Source organism: Cinclus cinclus, chromosome 6 (assembly GCF_963662255.1).
Source record: "Cinclus cinclus chromosome 6, bCinCin1.1, whole genome shotgun sequence".
In the NCBI taxonomy this organism is placed as follows: Eukaryota; Metazoa; Chordata; class Aves; order Passeriformes; family Cinclidae; genus Cinclus; species Cinclus cinclus.
The window spans coordinates 520,135-543,758 of record NC_085051.1 but is presented as its reverse complement, the minus strand read 5'-3'; positions in this window follow the sequence as shown (position 1 = coordinate 543,758).

Genomic DNA, 23,624 nt, shown 5'->3' with positions numbered 1-23,624 from the left:
CCTAAAAGGGCTTGGAATGCATTGTGACACCACAGAGGTTAAGAGAAGCGAAGAACCATTGTGACCCAATGCAGGCTAACAATCTAATGATCCCTTGTGGCACCAGGGGGTATAAAAAGGGCCAGGGATGGATTGTTACAGCACGGGGACCAATAGAAGCAAGGATCTATTATGCCACCGTGGAGGCCAAGAATCAAATGATTCATTGTGACATCAAGTGGACTAAAAGGGCATGGGATGCATTGTGACACCACAGGGGTTAAGAGAAGCAAGGATCCATTGTGACCCAATGGAGGCTAATAATCCCGGGAACCCATTTGACACCAGGGGGCGTAAAAGGGCCAGGGATGAATTGTGACAGCATGGGGCCCAATAGAAACAAGGAACCATAATGACACCGTGGAGGCCAAGAATCAAATGATTCATTGTGACATCAAGTGGCCTGAAAGGGCATGGGATGCATTGTGACACCACAGGGGTTAAGAGAAGCAAGGATCCATTGTGACCCAATGCAGGCTAAAAATCTAATGATCCGTTGTGACACCAATGGGCCTAAAAGGGGCAGGGATGAATTGTTACAGCACGGGGACCAATAGAAGCAAGGATCTATTATGCCACCATTGAGGCCAAGAATCAAATGATTCATTGTGACATCAAGTGGCCTAAAAGGGCATGGGATGCATTGTGACACCACAGGGGTTAAGAGAAGCAAGGAACCATTGTGACCCAATGCAGGCTAACAATCTAATGATCCCTTTTGGCACCAGGGGGCTCAAAAGGACCACGGATGAACTCTGACAGCATGGGGACCTATAGAAGCAAGGAACCATTATGACACCATGAAGGCCAAGAATCAAATGGTTCATTGTAAGACCAAGTGGCCTAAAAGGGCTTGGAATGCATTGTGACAGCACAGAGGTTAAGAGAAGCGAGGAACCATTGTGACCCAATGCAGGCTAACAATCTAATGATCCCTTGTGGCACCAGGGGTTATAAAAAGGGCCAGGGATGGATTGTTACAGCACGGGGCCCAATAGAAGCAAGGATCTATTATGCCACCATGGAGGCCAAGAATCAAATGATTCATTGTGACATCAAGTGGCCTAAAAGGGCATGGGATGCATTGTGACAGCACAGGGGTTAAGAGAAGCAAGGATCCATTGTGACCCAATGGAGGCTAATAATCTAATGATCCCTTTTGACACCAATGGGCCTAAAAGGGGCAGGGATGAATTGTGAAAGCATGGGGCCCAAGTAAAACCTGGTACAATTATGCCACCATGGAGGCCAAGAATCAAATGGTTCATTGTAACATCAAGTGGCCTAAAAGGGCATGGGATGCATTGTGACACCACAGGGGTTAAGAGAAGCAAGGATCCATTTTGACCCAATGGAGGCTAGCATTCTAATGATCCCTTTTGACACCAATGGGCCTAAAAGGGGCAGGGATGAATTGTTACAGCACGGGGACCAATAGAAGCAAGGATCTATTATGCCACCATTGAGGCCAAGAATCAAATGATTCATTGTGACATCAAGTGGCCTAAAAGGGCATGGGATGCATTGTGACAGCACAGGGGTTAAGAGAAGCAAGGATCCATTGTGACCCAATGGAGGCTAACAATCTAATGATCCCTTTTGACACCAATGGGCCTAAAAGGGGCAGGGATGTATTGTGAAAGCATGGGGCCCAATTAAAACCTGGGACAATTACGCCACCATGGAGGCCAAGAATCAAATGATTCATTGTGACATCAAGTGGCCTAAAAGGGCATGGGATGCATTGTGACACCACAGGGGTTAAGAGAAGCAAGGAACCATTGTGACCCAATGCAGGCTAACAATCTAATGATCCCTTTTGACACCAATGGGCCTAAAAGGGGCAGGGATGAATTGTGAAAGCATGGGGCCCAAATAAAACCTGGTACAATTATGCCACCATGGAGGCCAAGAATCAAATGGTTCATTGTAAGACCAAGTGGCCTAAAAGGGCATGGGATGCATTGTGACAGCACAGGGGTTAAGAGAAGCAAGGATCCATTGTGACCCAATGGAGGCTAACATTCTAATGATCCCTTTTGACACCAATGGGCCTAAAAGGGGCAGGGATATATTGTGAAAGCATGGGGCCCAATTAAAACCTGGTACAATTACGCCACCATGGAGGCCAAGAATCAAATGATTCATTGTGACATCAAGTGGCCTAAAAGGGCATGGGATGCATTGTGACACCACAGGGGTTAAGAGAAGCAAGGAACCATTGTGACCCAATGGAGGCTAATAATCCCAGGAACCCATTTGACACCAGGGGGCGTAAAAGGGCCAGGGATGAATTGTGACAGCATGTGGCCCAATAGAAACAAGGAACCATAATGACACCATGGAGGCCAAGAATCAAATGATTCATTGTGACATCAAGTGGCCTAAAATGGCATGGGATGCATGGTGACACCACAGAGGTTAAGAGAAGCAGGGAACCATTGTGACCCAATGCAGGCTAACAATCTAATGATCCCTTGTGGCACCAGGGGGTATAAAAAGTGCCAGGGATGAATTGTTACAGCACGGGGACCAATAGAAGCAAGGATCTATTATGCCACCATTGAGGCCAAGAATCAAATGATTCATTATGACATCAAGTGGCCTAAAAGGGCATGGGATGCATTGTGACAGCACAGGGGTTAAGAGAAGCAAGGATCCATTGTGACCCAATGGAGGCTAACAATCTAATGATCCCTTTTGACACCAATGGGCCTAAAAGGGGCAGGGATGTATTGTGAAAGCATGGGGCCCAATTAAAACCTGGGACAATTACGCCACCATGGAGGCCAAGAATCAAATGGTTCATTGTGACATCAAGTGGCCTAAAAGGGCATGGGATGCATTGTGACACCACAGGCGTTAAGAGAAGCAAGGAACCATTGTGACCCAATGCAGGCTAACAATCTAAGAATCCCTTTTGACACCAGAGGGCGCAAAAGGACCACGGATGAACTCTGACAGCATGGGGACCTATAGAAGCAAGGAACCATTATGACACCATGAAGGCCAAGAATCAAATGGTTCATTGTAAGACCAAGTGGCCTAAAAGGGCTTGGAATGCATTGTGACAGCACAGAGGTTAAGAGAAGCGAGGAACCATTGTGACCCAATGCCGGCTAACAATCTAATGATCCCTTGTGGCACCAGGGGGTATAAAAAGGGCCAGGGATGGATTGTTACAGCACGGGGACCAATAGAAGCAAGGATCTATTATGCCACCATGGAGGCCAAGAATCAAATGATTCATTGTGACATCAAGTGGCCTAAAAGGGCATGGGATGCATGGTGACAGCACAGGGGTTAAGAGAAGCAAGGATCCATTGTGACCCAATGGAGGCTAATACTCTAATGATCCCTTGTGACACCAGGGGGCGTAAAAGGGCCAGGGAAGAATTGTGACAGCATGGGGCCCAATAGAAACAAGGAACCATTATGACACCATGGAGGCCAAGAATCAAATGATTCATTGTGACATCAAGTGGCCTAAAAGGGCATGGGATGCATGGTGACACCACAGGGGTTAAGAGAAGCAGGGAACCATTGTGACCCAATGCAGGCTAACAATCTAATGATCCCTTGTGACACCAATGGGCCTAAAAGGGCCAGCGATGAATTGTGAAAGCATGGGGCCCAAGTAAAACCTGGTACAATTATGCCACCATGGAGGCCAAGAATAAAATGATTCATTGTGACATCAAGTGGCCTAAAAGGGCATGAGATGCATTGTGACACCACAGGGGTTAAGAGAAGCAAGGAACCATTGTGACCCAATGCAGGCTAACAATCTAATGATCCCTTGTGGCACCAGGGGGCGCAAAAGCACCACGGATGAACTCTGACAGCATGGGGACCTATAGAAGCAAGGAACCATTATGACACCATGAAGGCCAAGAATCAAATGGTTCATTGTAAGACCAAGTGGCCTAAAAGGGCTTGGAATGCATTGTGACAGCACAGAGGTTAAGAGAAGCAAGGAACCATTGTAACGCAATGCAGGCTAACAATCTTATGATCCCTTGTGGCACCAGGGGGTATAAAAAGGGCCAGGGATGGATTGTTACAGCACGGGGACCAATAGAAGCAAGGATCTATTATGCCACCGTGGAGGCCAAGAATCAAATGATTCATTGTGACATCAAGTGGCCTAAAAGGGCATGGGATGCATTGTGACAGCACAGGGGTTAAGAGAAGCAAGGATCCATTGTGACCCAATGGAGGCTAATAATCCCAGGATCCCATTTGACACCAGGGGCCGTAAAAGGGCCAGGGATGAATTGTGACAGCATGGGGCCCAATAGAAACAAGGAACCATTATGACACCATGGAGGCCAAGAATCAAATGATTCATTGTGACATCAAGTGGCCTAAAAGGGCATGGGATGCATTGTGACACCACAGGGGTTAAGAGAAGCAAGGATCCATTGTGACCCAATGCAGGCTAAAAATCTAATGATCCCTTTTGACACCAATGGGCCTAAAAGGGGCAGGGATGTATTGTGAAATCATGGGGCCCAATTAAAACCTGGTACAATTACGCCACCATGGAGGCCAAGAATCAAATGATTCATTGTGACATCAAGTGGCCTAAAAGGGCATGGGATGCATTGTGACACCACAGGGGTTAAGAGAAGCAAGGATCCATTGTGACCCAATGGAGGCTAACAATCTAATGATCCCTTTTGACACCAATGGGCCTAAAAGGGGCAGGGATGTATTGTGAAAGCATGGGGCCCAATTAAAACCTGGGACAATTACGCCACCATGGAGGCCAAGAATCAAATGATTCATTGTGACATCAAGTGGCCTAAAAGGGCATGGGATGCATTGTGACACCACAGGGGTTAAGAGAAGCAAGGAACCATTGTGACCCAATGCAGGCTAACAATCTAAGAATCCCTTTTGACACCAGCGGGCGCAAAAGGACCACGGATGAACTCTGACAGCATGGGGACCTATAGAAGCAAGGAACCATTATGACACCATGAAGGCCAAGAATCAAATGGTTCATTGTAAGACCAAGTGGCCTAAAAGGGCTTGGAATGCATTGTGACAGCACAGAGGTTAAGAGAAGCGAGGAACCATTGTGACCCAATGCAGGCTAACAATCTAATGATCCCTTGTGGCACCAGGGGGTATAAAAAGGGCCAGGGATGGATTGTTACAGCACGGGGACCAATAGAAGCAAGGATCTATTATGCCACCATGGAGGCCAAGAATCAAATGATTCATTGTGACATCAAGTGGCCTAAAAGGGCAAGGGATGCATGGTGACAGCACAGGGGTTAAGAGAAGCAAGGATCCATTGTGACCCAATGGAGGCTAATACTCTAATGATCCCTTGTGACACCAGGGGGCGTAAAAGGGCCAGGGAAGAATTGTGACAGCATGGGGCCCAATAGAAACAAGGAACCACTATGACACCATGGAGGCCAAGAATCAAATGATTCATTGTGACATCAAGTGGCCTAAAAGGGCATGGGATGCATGGTGACACCACAGGGGTTAAGAGAAGCAGGGAACCATTGTGACCCAATGCAGGCTAACAATCTAATGATCCCTTGTGACACCAATGGGCCTAAAAGGGCCAGGGATGAATTGTGAAAGCATGGGGCCCAAGTAAAACCTGGTACAATTATGCCACCATGGAGGCCAAGAATCAAATGATTCATTGTGACATCAAGTGGCCTAAAAGGGCATGAGATGCATTGTGACACCACAGGGGTTAAGAGAAGCAAGGAACCATTGTGACCCAATGCAGGCTAACAATCTAATGATCCCTTGTGGCACCAGGGGGCGCAAAAGCACCACGGATGAACTCTGACAGCATGGGGACCTATAGAAGCAAGGAACCATTATGACACCATGAAGGCCAAGAATCAAATGGTTCATTGTAAGACCAAGTGGCCTAAAAGGGCTTGGAATGCATTGTGACAGCACAGAGGTTAAGAGAAGCAAGGAACCATTGTAACGCAATGCAGGCTAACAATCTTATGATCCCTTGTGGCACCAGGGGGTATAAAAAGGGCCAGGGATGGATTGTTACAGCACGGGGACCAATAGAAGCAAGGATCTATTATGCCACCGTGGAGGCCAAGAATCAAATGATTCATTGTGACATCAAGTGGCCTAAAAGGGCATGGGATGCATTGTGACAGCACAGGGGTTAAGAGAAGCAAGGATCCATTGTGACCCAATGGAGGCTAATAATCCCAGGAACCCATTTGACACCAGGGGGCGTAAAAGGGCCAGGGATGAATTGTGACAGCATGGGGCCCAATAGAAACAAGGAACCATTATGACACCATGAAGGCCAAGAATCAAATGATTCATTGTGACATCAAGTGGCCTAAAAGGGCATGGAATGCATTGTGACACCACAGGGGTTAAGAGAAGCAAGGATCCATTGTGACCCAATGCAGGCTAAAAATCTAATGATCCCTTTTGACACCAATGGGCCTAAAAGGGGCAGGGATGTATTGTGAAAGCATGGGGCCCAATTAAAACCTGGTACAATTACGCCACCATGGAGGCCAAGAATCAAATGATTCATTGTGACATCAAGTGGCCTAAAAGGGCATGGGATGCATTGTGACACCACAGGGGTTAAGAGAAGCAAGGAAGCATTGTGACCCAATGCAGGCTAACAATCTAATGATCCCTTGTGGCACCAGGGGGTATAAAAAGGGCCATGGATGGATTGTTACCGCACGGGGACCAATAGTAGCAAGGATCTATTATGCCACCGTGGAGGCCAAGAATCAAATGATTCATTGTGACATCAAGTGGCCTAAAAGGGCATGGAATGCATTGTGACACCACAGGGGTTAAGAGAAGCAAGGAACCATTGTGACCCAATGCAGGCTAATAATCTAATGATCCCTTGTGACACCAGGGGGCGTAAAAGGGCCAGGGATGGATTGTTACAGCACGGGGACCAATAGAAACAAGGAACCATTATGACACCATGGAGGCCAAGAATCAAATGATTCATTGTGACATCAAGTGGCCTAAAAGGGCATGGGATGCATGGTGACACCACAGAGGTTAAGAGAAGCAGGGAACCATTGTGACCCAATGCAGGCTAACAATCTAATGATCCCTTGTGACACCAATGGGCCTAAAAGTGCCAGGTATGAATTGTGAAAGCATGGGGCCCAAGTAAAACCTGCTACAATTACGCCTCCATGGAGGCCAAGAATCAAATGATTCATTGTGACATCAAGTGGCCTAAAAGGGCATGAGATGCATTGTGACAGCACAGGGGTTAAGAGAAGCAAGGACCCATTGTGACCCAATGGAGGCTAATAATCCCAGGAACCCATTTGACACCAGGGGGCGTAAAAGGGCCAGGGATGAATTGTGACAGCATGGGGCCCAATAGAAACAAGGAACCATTATGACACCATGGAGGCCAAGAATCAAATGATTCATTGTGACATCAAGTGGCCTAAAAGGGCATGAGATGCATTGTGACACCACAGGGGTTAAGAGAAGCAAGGAACCATTGTGACCCAATGCAGGCTAACAATCTAATGATCCCTTGTGACACCAGGGGGCGCAAAAGCACCACGGATGAACTCTGACAGCATGGGGACCTATAGAAGCAAGGTACCATTATGACACCATGAAGGCCAAGAATCAAATGGTTCATTGTAAGACCAAGTGGCCTAAAAGGGCTTGGAATGCATTGTGACAGCACAGAGGTTAAGAGAAGCGAGGAACCATTGTGACCCAATGCAGGCTAACAATCTAATGATCCCGTGTGACACCAATGGGCCTAAAAGGGGCAGGGATGTATTGTGAAAGCATGGGGCCCAATTAAAACCTGGTACAATTACGCCACCATGGAGGCCAAGAATCAAATGATTCATTGTGACATCAAGTGGCCTAAAAGGGCATGGGATGCATTGTGACACCACAGGGGTTAAGAGAAGCAAGGAACCATTGTGACCCAATGCAGCCTAACAATCTAATGATCCCTTGTGGCACCAGGGGGCGCAAAAGGACCACGGATGAACTTTGACAGCATGGGGACCTATAGAAGCAAGGAACCATTATGACACCATGAAGGCAAACAATCAAATGGTTCATTGTAAGACCAAGTGGCCTAAAAGGGCTTGGAATGCATTGTGACAGCACAGAGGTTAAGAGAAGCAAGGAACCATTGTGACCCAATGCAGGCTAACAATCTAATGATCCCTTGTGGCACCAGGGGGTATAAAAAGGGCCAGGGATGGATTGTTACAGCACGGGGACCAATAGAAGCAAGGATCTATTATGCCACCGTGGAGGCCAAGAATCAAATGATTCATTGTGACACCAAGTGGCCTAAAAGGGCATGGGATGCATTGTGACAGCACAGGGGTTAAGAGAAGCAAGGATCCATTGTGACCCAATGGAGGCTAATAATCCCAGGATCCCATTTGACACCAGGGGGCGTAAAAGGGCCAGGGATGAATTGTGACAGCATGGGGCCCAATAGAAACAAGGAACCATTATGACACCATGGAGGCCAAGAATCAAATGGTTCATTGTAAGACCAAGTGGCCTAAAAGGGCTTGGAATGCTTTGTGACAGCACAGAGGTTAAGAGAAGCAAGGAACCATTGTGACCCAATGGAGGCTAACAATCTAATGATCCCTTGTGACACCAATGGGCCTAAAAGGGCCAGGGATGAATTGTGAAAGCATGGGGCCCAAGTAAAACCTGGTACAATTATGCCACCATGGAGGCCAAGAATCAAATGATTCATTGTGACATCAAGTGGCCTAAAAGGGCATGAGAGGCATTGTGACACCACAGGGGTTAAGAGAAGCAAGGAACCATTGTGACCCAATGCAGGCTAACAATCAAATGATCCCTTGTGGCACCAGGGGGTATAAAAAGGGCCAGGGATGGATTGTTACAGCACGGGGACCAATAGAAGCAAGGATCTATTATGCCACCGTGGAGGCCAAGAATCAAATGATTCATTGTGACATCAAGTGGCCTAAAAGGGCATGGGATGCATTGTGACACCACAGGGGTTAAGAGAAGCAAGGATCCATTGTGACCCAATGGAGGCTAACAATCTAATTATCCCTTTTGACACCAATGGGCCTAAAAGGGGCAGGGATGTATTGTGAAAGCATGGGGCCCAATTAAAACCTGGTACAATTACGCCACCATGGAGGCCAAGAATCAAATGATTCATTGTGACATCAAGTGGCCTAAAAGGGCATGGGATGCATTGTGACACCACAGGGGTTAACAGAAGCAAGGAACCATTGTGACCCAATGCAGGCTAACAATCTAATGATCCCTTGTGACACCAATGGGCCTAAAAGGGGCAGGGATGAATTGTTACAGCACGGGGACCAATAGAAGAAAGGATCTATTATGCCACCATGGAGGCCAAGAATCAAATGATTCATTGTGACATCAAGTGGCCTAAAAGGGCATGGGATGCATTGTGACAGCACAGAGGTTAAGAGAAGCAAGGATCCATTGTGACCCAATGGAGGCTAAGAATCTAATGATCCCTTTTGACACCAATGGGCCTAAAAGGGGCAGGCATGTATTGTGAAAGCATGGGTCTCAATTAAAACCTGGTACAATTACGCCACCATGTGTGCCAAGAATCAAATGATTCATTGTGACATCAAGTGGCCTAAAAGGGCATGGGATGCATTGTGACCGCACAGGGGTTAAGAGAAGCAAGGAACCATTGTGACCCAATGCAGGCTAACAATCTAATGATCCCTTGTGGCACCAGGGGGCTCAAAAGGACCACGGATGAACTCTGACAGCATGGGGACCTGTAGAAGCAAGGAACCATTATGAAACCATGAAGGCCAACAATCAAATGGTTCATTGTAAGACCAAGTGGCCTAAAAGGGCTTGTAATGCATTGTGACAGCACAGAGGTTAAGAGAAGCGAGGAACCATTGTGACCCAATGCAGGCTAACAATCTAATGATCCCTTGTGGCACCAGGGGGTATAAAAAGGGCCAGGGATGGATTGTTACAGCACGGGGACCAATAGAAGCAAGGATCTATTCTGCCACAGTGGAGGCCAAGAATCAAATGATTCATTGTGACATCAAGTGGCCTAAAAGGGCATGGGATGCATTGTGACAGCACAGGGGTTAAGAGAAGCAAGGATCCATTGTGACCCAATGGAAGCTAATAATCCCAGGATCCCATTTGACACCAGGGGGCATAAAAGGGCCAGGGATGAATTGTGACAGCATGGGGCCCAATAGAAACAAGGAACCATTATGACACCATGAAGGCCAAGAATCAAATGGTTCATTGTGACATCAAGTGGCCTAAAAGGGCATGGGATGCATTGTGACACCACAGGGGTTAAGAGAAGCAAGGAACCATTGTGACCCAATGCAGGCTAACAATCTACTGATCCCTTGTGGCACCAGGGGGTATAAAAAGGACCACGGATGAACTCTGACAGCATGGGGACCTATAGAAGCAAGGAACCATTATGACACCATGAAGGCCAAGAATCAAATGGTTCATTGTAAGACCAAGTGGCCTGAAAGGGCTTGGAATGCAATGTGACAGCACAGAGGTTAAGAGAAGCAAGGAACCATTGTGACCCAATGCAGGCTTACAATCTAATGATCCCTTGTGGCACCAGGGGGTATAAAAAGGGCCAGGGATGGATTATTACAGCACGGGGACCAATAGAAGCAAGGATCTATTATGCCACCGTGGAGGACAAGAATCAAATGATTCATTGTGACATCAAGTGGCCTAAAAGGGCATGGGATACATTGTGACAGCACAGGGGTTAAGAGAAGGAAGGATCCATTGTGACCCAATGGAGGCTAATAATCCCAGGATCCCATTTGACACCAGGGGCCGTAAAAGGGCCAGGGATGAATTGTGACAGCATGGGGCCCAATAGAAACAAGGAACCATTATGACACCATGGAGGCCAAGAATCAAATGATTCATTGTGACATCAAGTGGCCTAAAAGGGCATGGGATGCATGGTGACACCACAGGGGTTAAGAGAAGCAGGGAACCATTGTGACCCAATGCAGGCTAACAATCTAATGATCCCTTGTGACACCAATGGGCCTAAAAGGGCCAGGGATGAATTGTGAAAGCATGGGGCCCAAGTAAAACCTGGTACAATTATGCCACCATGGAGGCCAAGAATCAAATGATTCATTGTGACATCAAGTGGCCTAAAAGGGCATGAGATGCATTGTGACACCACAGGGGTTAAGAGAAGCAAGGAACCATTGTGACCCAATGCAGGCTAACAATCTAATGATCCCTTGTGGCACCAGGGGGCGCAAAAGCACCACGGATGAACTCTGACAGCATGGGGACCTATAGAAGCAAGGAACCATTATGACACCATGAAGGCCAAGAATCAAATGGTTCATTGTAAGACCAAGTGGCCTAAAAGGGCTTGGAATGCATTGTGACAGCACAGAGGTTAAGAGAAGCAAGGAACCATTGTAACGCAATGCAGGCTAACAATCTAATGATCCCTTGTGGCACCAGGGGGTATAAAAAGGGCCAGGGATGGATTGTTACCGCACGGGGACCAATAGAAGCAAGGATCTATTATGCCACCGTGGAGGCCAAGAATCAAATGATTCATTGTGACATCAAGTGGCCTAAAAGGGCATGGGATGCATGGTGACACCACAGAGGTTAAGAGAAGCAAGGAATCATTGTGACCCAATGCAGGCTAAAAATCTAATGATCCCGTGTGACACCAATGGGCCTAAAAGGGGCAGGGATGAATTGTTACAGCACGGGGACCAATAGAAGCAAGGATCTATTATGCCACCATTGAGGCCAAGAATCAAATGATTCATTGTGACATCAAGTGGCCTAAAAGGGCATGGGATGCATTGTGACAGCACAGGGGTTAAGAGAAGCAAGGATCCATTGTGACCCAATGGAGGCTAACAATCTAATGATCCCGTGTGACACCAATGGGCCTAAAAGGGGCAGGGATGTATTGTGAAAGCATGGGGCCCAATTAAAACCTGGTACAATTACGCCACCATGGAGGCCAAGAATCAAATGATTCATTGTGACATCAAGTGGCCTAAAAGGGCATGGAATGCATTGTGACACCACAGGGGTTAAGAGAAGCAAGGAACCATTGTGACCCAATGCAGCCTAACAATCTCATGATCCCTTGTGGCACCAGGGGGCGCAAAAGGACCACGGATGAACTCTGACAACATGGGGACCTATAGAAGCAAGGAACCATTATGACACCATGAAGGCCAAGAATCAAATGATTCATTGTGACATCAAGTGGCCTAAAAGGGCATGGGATGCATTGTGACACCACAGGGGTTAAGAGAAGCAAGGAACCATTGTGACCCAATGCAGGCTAACAATCTAATGATCCCTTGTGGCACCAGGGGGTATAAAAAGGACCACGGATGAACTCTGACAGCATGGGGACCTATAGAAGCAAGGAACCATTATGACACCATGAAGGCCAAGAATCAAATGGTTCATTGTAAGACCAAGTGGCCTGAAAGGGCTTGGAATGCAATGTGACAGCACAGAGGTTAAGAGAAGCAAGGAACCATTGTGACCCAATGCAGGCTTACAATCTAATGATCCCTTGTGGCACCAGGGGGTATAAAAAGGGCCAGGGATGGATTATTACAGCACGGGGACCAATAGAAGCAAGGATCTATTATGCCACCGTGGAGGACAAGAATCAAATGATTCATTGTGACATCAAGTGGCCTAAAAGGGCATGGGATACATTGTGACAGCACAGGGGTTAAGAGAAGCAAGGATCCATTGTGACCCAATGGAGGCTAATAATCCCAGGATCCCATTTGACACCAGGGGCCGTAAAAGGGCCAGGGATGAATTGTGACAGCATGGGGCCCAATAGAAACAAGGAACCATTATGACACCATGGAGGCCAAGAATCAAATGATTCATTGTGACATCAAGTGGCCTAAAAGGGCATGGGATGCATGGTGACACCACAGGGGTTAAGAGAAGCAGGGAAACATTGTGACCCAATGCAGGCTAACAATCTAATGATCCCTTGTGACACCAATGGGCCTAAAAGGGCCAGGGATGAATTGTGAAAGCATGGGGCCCAAGTAAAACCTGGTACAATTATGCCACCACGGAGGCCAAGAATCAAATGATTCATTGTGACATCAAGTGGCCTAAAAGGGCATGGGATGCATTGTGACACCACAGGGGTTAAGAGAAGCAAGGAACCATTGTGACCCAATGCAGGCTAACAATCTAATGATCCCTTGTGGCACCAGGGGGCGCAAAAGCACCACGGATGAACTCTGACAGCATGGGGACCTATAGAAGCAAGGAACCATTATGACACCATGAAGGCCAAGAATCAAATGGTTCATTGTAAGACCAAGTGGCCTAAAAGGGCTTGGAATGCATTGTGACAGCACAGAGGTTAAGAGAAGCAAGGAACCATTGTAACGCAATGCAGGCTAACAATCTTATGATCCCTTGTGGCACCAGGGGGTATAAAAAGGGCCAGGGATGGATTGTTACCGCACGGGGACCAATAGAAGCAAGGATCTATTATGCCACCGTGGAGGCCAAGAATCAAAGGATTCATTGTGACATCAAGTGGCCTAAAAGGGCATGGGATGCATGGTGACACCACAGAGGTTAAGAGAAGCGAGGAACCATTGTGACCCAATGCAGGCTAAAAATCTAATGATCCCGTGTGACACCAATGGGCCTAAAAGGGGCAGGGATGAATTGTTACAGCACGGGGACCAATAGAAGCAAGGATCTATTATGCCACCATTGAGGCCAAGAATCAAATGATTCATTGTGACATCAAGTGGCCTAAAAGGGCATGGGATGCATTGTGACAGCACAGGGGTTAAGAGAAGCAAGGATCCATTGTGACCCAATGGAGGCTAACAATCTAATGATCCCGTGTGACACCAATGGGCCTAAAAGGGGCAGGGATGTATTGTGAAAGCATGGGGCCCAATTAAAACCTGGTACAATTACGCCACCATGGAGGCCAAGAATCAAATGATTCATTGTGACATCAAGTGGCCTAAAAGGGCATGGAATGCATTGTGACACCACAGGGGTTAAGAGAAGCAAGGAACCATTGTGACCCAATGCAGCCTAACAATCTAATGATCCCTTGTGGCACCAGGGGGCTCAAAAGGACCACGGATGAACTCTGACAGCATGGGGACCTATAGAAGTAAGGAACCATTATGACACCATGAAGGCAAACAATCAAATGGTTCATTGTAAGACCAAGTGGCCTAAAAGGGCTTGGAATGCATTGTGACAGCACAGAGGTTAAGAGAAGCAAGGAACCATTGTGACCCAATGCAGGCTAACAATCTAATGATCCCTTGTGGCACCAGGGGGTATAAAAAGGGCCAGGGATGGATTGTTACAGCTCGGGGACCAATAGAAGCAAGGATCTATTATGCCACCGTGGAGGCCAAGAATCAAATGATTCATTGTGACACCAAGTGGTCTAAAAGGGCATGGGATGCATTGTGACAGCGCAGGGGTTAAGAGAAGCAAGGATCCATTGTGACCCAATGGAGGCTAATACTCCCAGGATCCCATCTGACACCAGGGGGCGTAAAAGGGCCAGGGATGAATTGTGACAGCATGGGGACCAATAGAAACAAGGAACCATTATGACACCATGGAGGCCAAGAATCAAATGATTCATTGTGACATCAAGTGGCCTAAAAGGGCATGGGATGCATGGTGACACCACAGAGGTTAAGAGAAGCAGGGAACCATTGTGACCCAATGCAGGCTAACAATCTAATGATCCCTTGTGACGCCAATGGGCCTAAAAGGGCAAGGGATGAATTGTTACAGCACGGAGACCAATAGAAGCAAGGATCTATTATGCCAGCGTGGAGGCCAAGAATCAAATGATTCATTGTGACATCAAGTGGCCTAAAAGGGCATGGGATGCATGGTGACACCACAGGGGTTAAGAGAAGCAAGGATCCATTGTGACCCAATGGAGGCTAACAATCTAATGATCCCTTGTGACACCAATGGGCCTAAAAGGGCCAGGGATGAATTGTGAAAGCATGGGGCCCAAGTAAAACCTGGTACAATTATGCCACCATGGAGGCCAAGAATCAAATGATTCATTGTGACATCAAGTGGCCTAAAAGGGCATGAGATGCATTGTGACACCACAGGGGTTAAGAGAAGCAAGGAACCATTGTGACCCAATGCAGGCTAACAATCTAATGATCCCTTGTGGCACCAGGGGGCGTAAAAGGACCACGGATGAACTCTGACAGCATGGGGACCTATAGAAGCAAGGAACCATTATGACACCATGAAGGCCAACAATCAAATGGTTCATTGTAAGACCAAGTGGCCTAAAAGGGCTTGGAATGCATTGTGACAGCACAGAGGTTAAGAGAAGCAAGGAACCATTGTGACCCAATGCAGGCTAACAGTCTAATGATCCCTTGTGGCACCAGGGGGTATAAAAAGGGCCAGGGATGGATTGTTACAGCACGGGGACCAATAGAAGCAAGGATCTATTATGCCACCGTGGAGGCCAAGAATCAAATGATTCATTGTGACATCAAGTGGCCTAAAAGGGCATGGGATGCATTGTGACACCACAGGGGTTAAGAGAAGCAAGGATCCATTGTGACCCAATGGAGGCTAATAATCCCAGGAACCCATTTGACACCAGGGGGCGTAAAAGGGCCAGGGATGAATTGTGACAGCATGGGGCCCAATAGAAACAAGGAACCATTATGACACCATGGAGGCCAAGAATCAAATGATTCATTGTGACATCAAGTGGCCTAAAAGGGCATGGGATGCATTGTGACACCACAGGGGTTAAGAGAAGCAAGGAACCATTGTGACCCAATGCAGGCTAACAATCTAATGATCCCTTGTGACACCAATGGGCCTAAAAGGGGCAGGGATGAATTGTTACAGCACGGGGACCAATAGAAGCAAGGATCTATTATGCCACCATTGAGGCCAAGAATCAAATGATTCATTGTGACATCAAGTGGCCTAAAAGGGCATGGGATGCATTGTGACAGCACAGGGGTTAAGAGAAGCAAGGATCCATTGTGACCCAATGGAGGCTAACAATCTAATGATCCCTTTTGACACCAATGGGCCTAAAAGGGGCAGGGATGTATTGTGAAAGCATTGGGCCCAATTAAAACCTGGTACAATTACGCCACCATGGAGGCCAAGAATCAAATGATTCATTGTGACATCAAGTGGCCTAAAAGGGCATGGGATGCGTTGTGACAGCACAGGGGTTAAGAGAAGCAAGGATCCATTGTGACCCAATGCAGGCTAACAATCTAATGATCCCTTTTGACACCAATGGGCCTAAAATGGGCAGGGATGAATTGTTACAGCACGGGGACCAATAGAAGAAAGGATCTATTATGCCACCATGGAGGCCAAGAATCAAATGATTCATTGTGACATCAAGTGGCCTAAAAGGGCATGGGATGCATTGTGACAGCACAGGGGTTAAGAGAAGCAAGGATCCATTGTGACCCAATGGAGGCTAACAATCTAATGATCCCTTTTGACACCAATGGGCCTAAAAGGGGCAGGCATGTATTGTGAAAGCATGGGGCCCAATTAAAACCTGGTACAATTACGCCACCATGGAGGCCAAGAATCAAATGATTCATTGTGACATCAAGTGGCCTAAAAGGGCATGGGATGCATTGTGACAGCACAGGGGTTAAGAGAAGCAAGGAACCATTGTGACCCAATGCAGGCTAACAATCTAATGATCCCTTGTGGCACCAGGGGGCTCAAAACGGCCACGGATGAATTCTGACAGCATGGGGACCTGTAGAAGCAAGGAACCATTATGACACCATGAAGGCCAACAATCAAATGGTTCATTGTAAGACCAAGTGGCCTAAAAGGGCTTGGAATGCATTGTGACAGCACAGAGGTTAAGAGAAGCGAGGAACCATTGTGACCCAATGCAGGCTAACAATCTTATGATCCCTTGTGGCACCAGGGGGTATAAAAAGGGCCAGGGATGGATTGTTACAGCACGGGGACCAATAGAAGCAAGGATCTATTCTGCCACCGTGGAGGCCAAGAATCAAATGATTCATTGTGACATCAAGTGGCCTAAAAGGGCATGGGATGCATTGTGACAGCACAGGGGTTAAGAGAAGCAAGGATCCATTGTGACCCAATGGAAGCTAATAATCCCAGGATCCCATTTGACACCAGGGGGCGTAAAAGGGCCAGGGATGAATTGTGACAGCATGGGGCCCAATAGAAACAAGGAACCATTATGACACCATGAAGGCCAAGAATCAAATGATTCATTGTGACATCAAGTGGCCTAAAAGGGCATGGGATGCATTGTGACAGCATAGGGGTTAAGAGAAGCAAGGAACCATTGTGACCCAATGGAGGCTAACAATCTAATGATCCCTTGTGGCACCAGGGGGCTCAAAAGGACCACGGATGAACTCTGACAGCATGGGGACCTGTAGAAGCAAGGAACCATTATGACACCATGAAGGCCAACAATCAAATGGTTCATTGTAAGACCAAGTGGCCTAAAAGGGCTTGGAATGCATTGTGACAGCACAGAGGTTAAGAGAAGCAAGGAATCATTGTGACCCAATGCAGGCTAACAATCTAATGATCCCTTGTGGCACCAGGGGGTATAAAAAGGGCCAGGGATGGATTGTTACAGCACGGGGACCAATAGAAGCAAGGATCAATTATGCCACCGTGGAGGCCAAGAATCAAATGATTCATTGTGACATCAAGTGGCCTAAAAGGGCATGGGATGCATTGTGACACCACAGGGGTTAAGAGAAGCAAGGAACCATTGTGACCCAATGCAGGCTAACAATCTAATGATCCCTTGTGGCACCAGGGGGTATAAAAAGGGCCAGGGATGGATTGTTACAGCACGGGGACCTATAGAAGCAAGGATCTATTATGCCACCGTGGAGGACAAGAATCAAATGATTCATTGTGACATCAAGTGGCCAAAAAGGGCATGGGATACATTGTGACAGCACAGGGGTTAAGAGAAGCAAGGATCCATTGTGACCCAATGGAAGCTAATAATCCCAGGATCCCATTTGACACCAGGGGGCGTAAAAGGGCCAGGGATGAATTGTGACAGCATGGGGCCCAATAGAAACAAGGAACCATTATGACACCATGGAGGCCAAGAATCAAATGATTCATTGTGACATCAAGTGGCCTAAAAGGGCATGGGATGCATTGTGACAGCACAGGGGTTAAGAGAAGCAAGGATCCATTGTGACCCAATGGAGGCTAATAATCCCAGGAACCCATTTGACACCAGGGGGCGTAAAAGGGCCAGGGATGAATTGTGACAGCATGGGGCCCAATAGAAACAAGGAACCATTATGACACCATGGAGGCCAAGAATCAAATGATTCATTGTGACATCAAGTGGCCTAAAAGGGCATGAGATGCATTGTGACACCACAGGGGTTAAGAGAAGCAAGGATCCATTGTGACCCAATGGAATCTAATAATCCCAGGATCCCATTTGACACCAGGGGGCGTAAAAGGGCCAGGGATGAATTGTGACAGCATGGGGCCCAATAGAAACAAGGAACCATTATGACACCATGAAGGCCCAGAATCAAATGATTCATTGTGACATCAAGTGGCCTAAAAGGGCATGGGATGCATTGTGACACCACAGGGGTTAAGAGAAGCAAGGAACCATTGTGACCCAATGCAGGCTAACAATCTAATGATCCCTTGTGGCACCAGGGGGTATAAAAAGGGCCAGGGATGGATTGTTACAGCACGGGGACCAATAGAAGCAAGGATCTATTATGCCACCGTGCAGGACAAGAATCAAATGATTCATTGTGACATCAAGTGGCCTAAAAGGGCATGGGATACATTGTGACAGCACAGGGGTTAAGAGAAGCAAGGATCCATTGTGACCCAATGGAGGCTAATAATCCCAGGATCCCATTTGACACCAGGGGCCGTAAAAGGGCCAGGGATGAATTGTGACAGCATGGGGCCCAATAGAAACAAGGAACCATTATGACACCATGGAGGCCATGAATCAAATGATTCATTGTGACATCAAGTGGCCTAAAAGGGCATGAGATGCATTGTGACACCACAGGGGTTAAGAGAAGCAAGGAACCATTGTGACCCAATGCAGGCTAACAATCTAATGATCCCTTTTGACACCAATGGGCCTAAAAGGGCCAGGGATGAATTCTAACAGCACGGGGACCAATAGAAGCAAGGATCTATTATGCCACCATGGAGGCCAAGAATCAAATAATTCATTGTGACATCATGTGGCCTAAAAGGGCATGGGATGCATTGTGACACCACAGAGGTTAAGAGAAGCAAGGAACCATTGTGACCCAATGCAGGCTAACAATCTAATGATCCCTTGTGACACCAGGGGGCGCAAAAGGACCACGGATGAACTCTGACAGCATGGGGACCTATAGAAGCAAGGAACCATTATGACACCATGAAAGCCAAGAATCAAATGGTTCATTGTAAGACCAAGAGGCCTGAAAGGGCTTGGAATGCAATGTGACAGCACAGAGGTTAAGAGAAGCAAGGAACCATTGTGACCCAATGCAGGCTAACAATCTAATGATCCCTTGTGGCACCAGGGGGTATAAAAATGGCCAGGGATGTATTGTTACAGCACGGGGACCAATAGAAGCAAGGATCTATTATGCCACCATGGAGGCCAAGAATCAAATAATTCATTGTGACATCAAGTGGCCTAAAAGGGCATGGGATGCATTGTGACACCACAGAGGTTAAGAGAAGCAAGGAACCATTGTGACCCAATGCAGGCTAACAATCTAATGATCCCTTTTGACACCAATGGGCCTAAAAGGGGCAGGGATGTATTGTGAAAGCATGGGGCCCAATTAAAACCTGGTACAATTACGCCACCATGGAGGCCAAGAATCAAATGATTCATTGTGACATCAAGTGGCCTAAAAGGGCATGGGATGCATTGAGACACCACAGAGGTTAAGAGAAGCAAGGAACCATTGTGACCCAATGCAGGCTAACAATCTAATGATCCCTTGTGACACCAATGGGCCTAAAAGGGGCAGGGATGAATTGTTACAGCACGGGGACCAATAGAAGAAAGGATCTATTATGCCACCATGGAGGCCAAGAATCAAATGATTCATTGTGACATCAAGTGGCCTAAAAGGGCATGGGATGCATTGTGACAGCACAGGGGTTAAGAGAAGCAAGGATCCATTGTGACCCAATGGAGGCTAACAATCTAATGATCCCTTTTGACACCAATTGTCCTAAAAGGGGCAGGCATGTATTGTGAAAGCATGGGGCCCAATTAAAACCTGGTACAATTACGCCACCATGGAGGCCAAGAATCAAATGATTCATTGTGACATCAAGTGGCCTAAAAGGGCATGGGATGCATTGTGACAGCACAGGGGTTAAGAGAAGCAAGGAACCATTGTGACCCAATGGAGGCTAACAATCTAATGATCCCTTGTGGCACCAGGGGGCTCAAAAGGACCACGGATGAACTCTGACAGCATGGGGACCTGTAGAAGCAAGGAACCATTATGACACCATGAAGGCCAACAATCAAATGGTTCATTGTAAGACCAAGTGGCCTAAAAGGGCTTGGAATGCATTGTGACAGCACAGAGGTTAAGAGAAGCAAGGAATCATTGTGACCCAATGCAGGCTAACAATCTAATGATCCCTTTTGGCACCAGGGGGTATAAAAAGGGCCAGGGATGGATTGTTACAGCACGGGGACCAATAGAAGCAAGGATCAATTATGCCACCGTGGAGGCCAAGAATCAAATGATTCATTGTGACATCAAGTGGCCTAAAAGGGCATGGGATGCATTGTGACAGCACAGGGGTTAAGAGAAGCAAGGATCCATTGTGACCCAATGGAAGCTAATAATCCCAGGATCCCATTTGACACCAGGGGCCGTAAAAGGGCCAGGGATGAATTGTGACAGCATGGGGCCCAATAGAAACAAGGAACCATTATGACACCATGAAGGCCAAGAATCAAATGATTCATTGTGACATCAAGTGGCCTAAAAGGGCATGGGATGCATTGTGACAGCACAGGGGTTAAGAGAAACAAGGAAACATTGTGACCCAATGCAGGCTAACAATCTAATGATCCTTTGTGGCACCAGGGGGCGCAAAAGGACCACGGATGAACTCTGACAGCATGGGGACCTATAGAAGCAAGGAACCATTATGACACCATGAAGGCCAAGAATCAAATGGTTCATTGTAAGACCAAGTGGCCTGAAAGGGCTTGGAATGCAATGTGACAGCACAGAGGTTAAGAGAAGCAAGGAACCATTGTGACCCAATGCAGGCTAACAATATAATGATCCCTTGTGGCACCAGGGGGTATAAAAAGGGCCAGGGATGGATTGTTACAGCACGGGGACCAATAGAAGCAAGGATCTATTATGCCACCGTGGAGGCCAAGAATCAAATGATTCATTGTGACATCAAGTGGCCTAAAAGGGCATGGGATGCATTGTGACAGCACAGGGGTTAAGAGAAGCAAGGATCCATTGTGACCCAATGGAGGCTAATAATCCCAGGAACCCATTTGACACCAGGGGGCGTAAAAGGGCCAGGGATGAATTGTGACAGCATGGGGCCCAATAGAAAAAAGGAACCATTATGACACCATGGAGGCCAAGAATCAAATGATTCATTGTGACATCAAGTGGCCTAAAAGGGCATGAGATGCATTGTGACACCACAGGGGTTAAGAGAAGCAAGGAACCATTGTGACCCAATGCAGGCTAACAATCTAATGATCCCTTGTGACACCAATGGGCCTAAAAGGGCCAGGGATGAATTGTTACAGCACGGGGACCAATAGATGCAAGGATCTATTATGCCACCATGGAGGCCAAGAATCAAATAATTCATTGTGACATCAAGTGGCCTAAAAGGGCATGGGATGCATTGTGACACCACAGAGGTTAAGAGAAGCAAGGAACCATTGTGACCCAATGCAGGCTAACAATCTAATGATCCCTTTTGATACCAATGGGCCTAAAAGGGGCAGGGATGTATTGTGAAAGCATGGGGCCCAATTAAAACCTGGTACAATTACGCCACCATGGAGGCCAAGAATCAAATGATTCATTGTGACATCAAGTGGCCTAAAAGGGCATGGGATGCATTGAGACACCACAGGGGTTAACAGAAGCAAGGAACCATTGTGACCCAATGCAGGCTAACAATCTAATGATCCCTTGTGACACCAATGGGCCTAAAAGGGACAGGGATGAATTGTTACAGCACGGGGACCAATAGAAGAAAGGATCTATTATGCCACCATGGAGGCCAAGAATCAAATGATTCATTGTGACATCAAGTGGCCTAAAAGGGCATGGGATGCATTGTGACAGCACAGGGGTTAAGAGAAGCAAGGATCCATTGTGACCCAATGGAGGCTAACAATCTAATGATCCCTTTTGACACCAATGGGCCTAAAAGGGGCAGGCATGTATTGTGAAAGCATGGGGCCCAATTAAAACCTGGTACAATTACGCCACCATGGAGGCCAAGAATCAAATGATTCATTGTGACATCAAGTGGCCTAAAAGGGCATGGGATGCATTGTGACAGCACAGGGGTTAAGAGAAGCAAGGAACCATTGTGACCCAATGCAGGCTAACAATCTAATGATCCCTTGTGGCACCAGGGGGCTCAAAAGGACCATGGATGAACTCTGACAGCATGGGGACCTGTAGAAGCAAGGAACCATTATGACACCATGAAGGCCAACAATCAAATGGTTCATTGTAAGACCAAGTGGCCTAAAAGGGCTTGGAATGCATTGTGACAGCACAGAGGTTAAGAGAAGCGAGGAACCATTGTGACCCAATGCAGGCTAACAATCTAATGATCCAGTGTGGCACCAGGGGGTATAAAAAGGGCCAGGGATGGATTGTTACAGCACGGGGACCAATAGAAGCAAGGATCTATTCTGCCACCGTGGAGGCCTAGAATCAAATGATTCATTGTGACATCAAGTGGCCTAAAAGGGCATGGGATGCATTGTGACAGCACAGGGGTTAAGAGAAGCAAGGATCCATTGTGACCCAATGGAAGCTAATAATCCCAGGATCCCATTTGACACCAGGGGGCGTAAAAGGGCCAGGGATGAATTGTGACAGCATGGGGCCCAATAGAAACAAGGAACCATTATGACACCATGAAGGCCAAGAATCAAATGATTCATTGTGACATCAAGTGGCCTAAAAGGGCATGGGATGCATTGTGACACCACAGGGGTTAAGAGAAGCAAGGAACCATTGTGACCCAATGCAGGCTAACAATCTAATGATCCCTTGTGGCACCAGGGGGTATAAAAAGGGCCAGGGATGGATTGTTACAGCACGGGGACCAATAGAAGCAAGGATCTATTATGCCACCGTGGAGGCCAAGAATCAAATGATTCATTGTGACATCAAGTGGCCTAAAAGGGCATGGGATACATTGTGACAGCACAGGGGTTAAGAGAAGCAAGGATC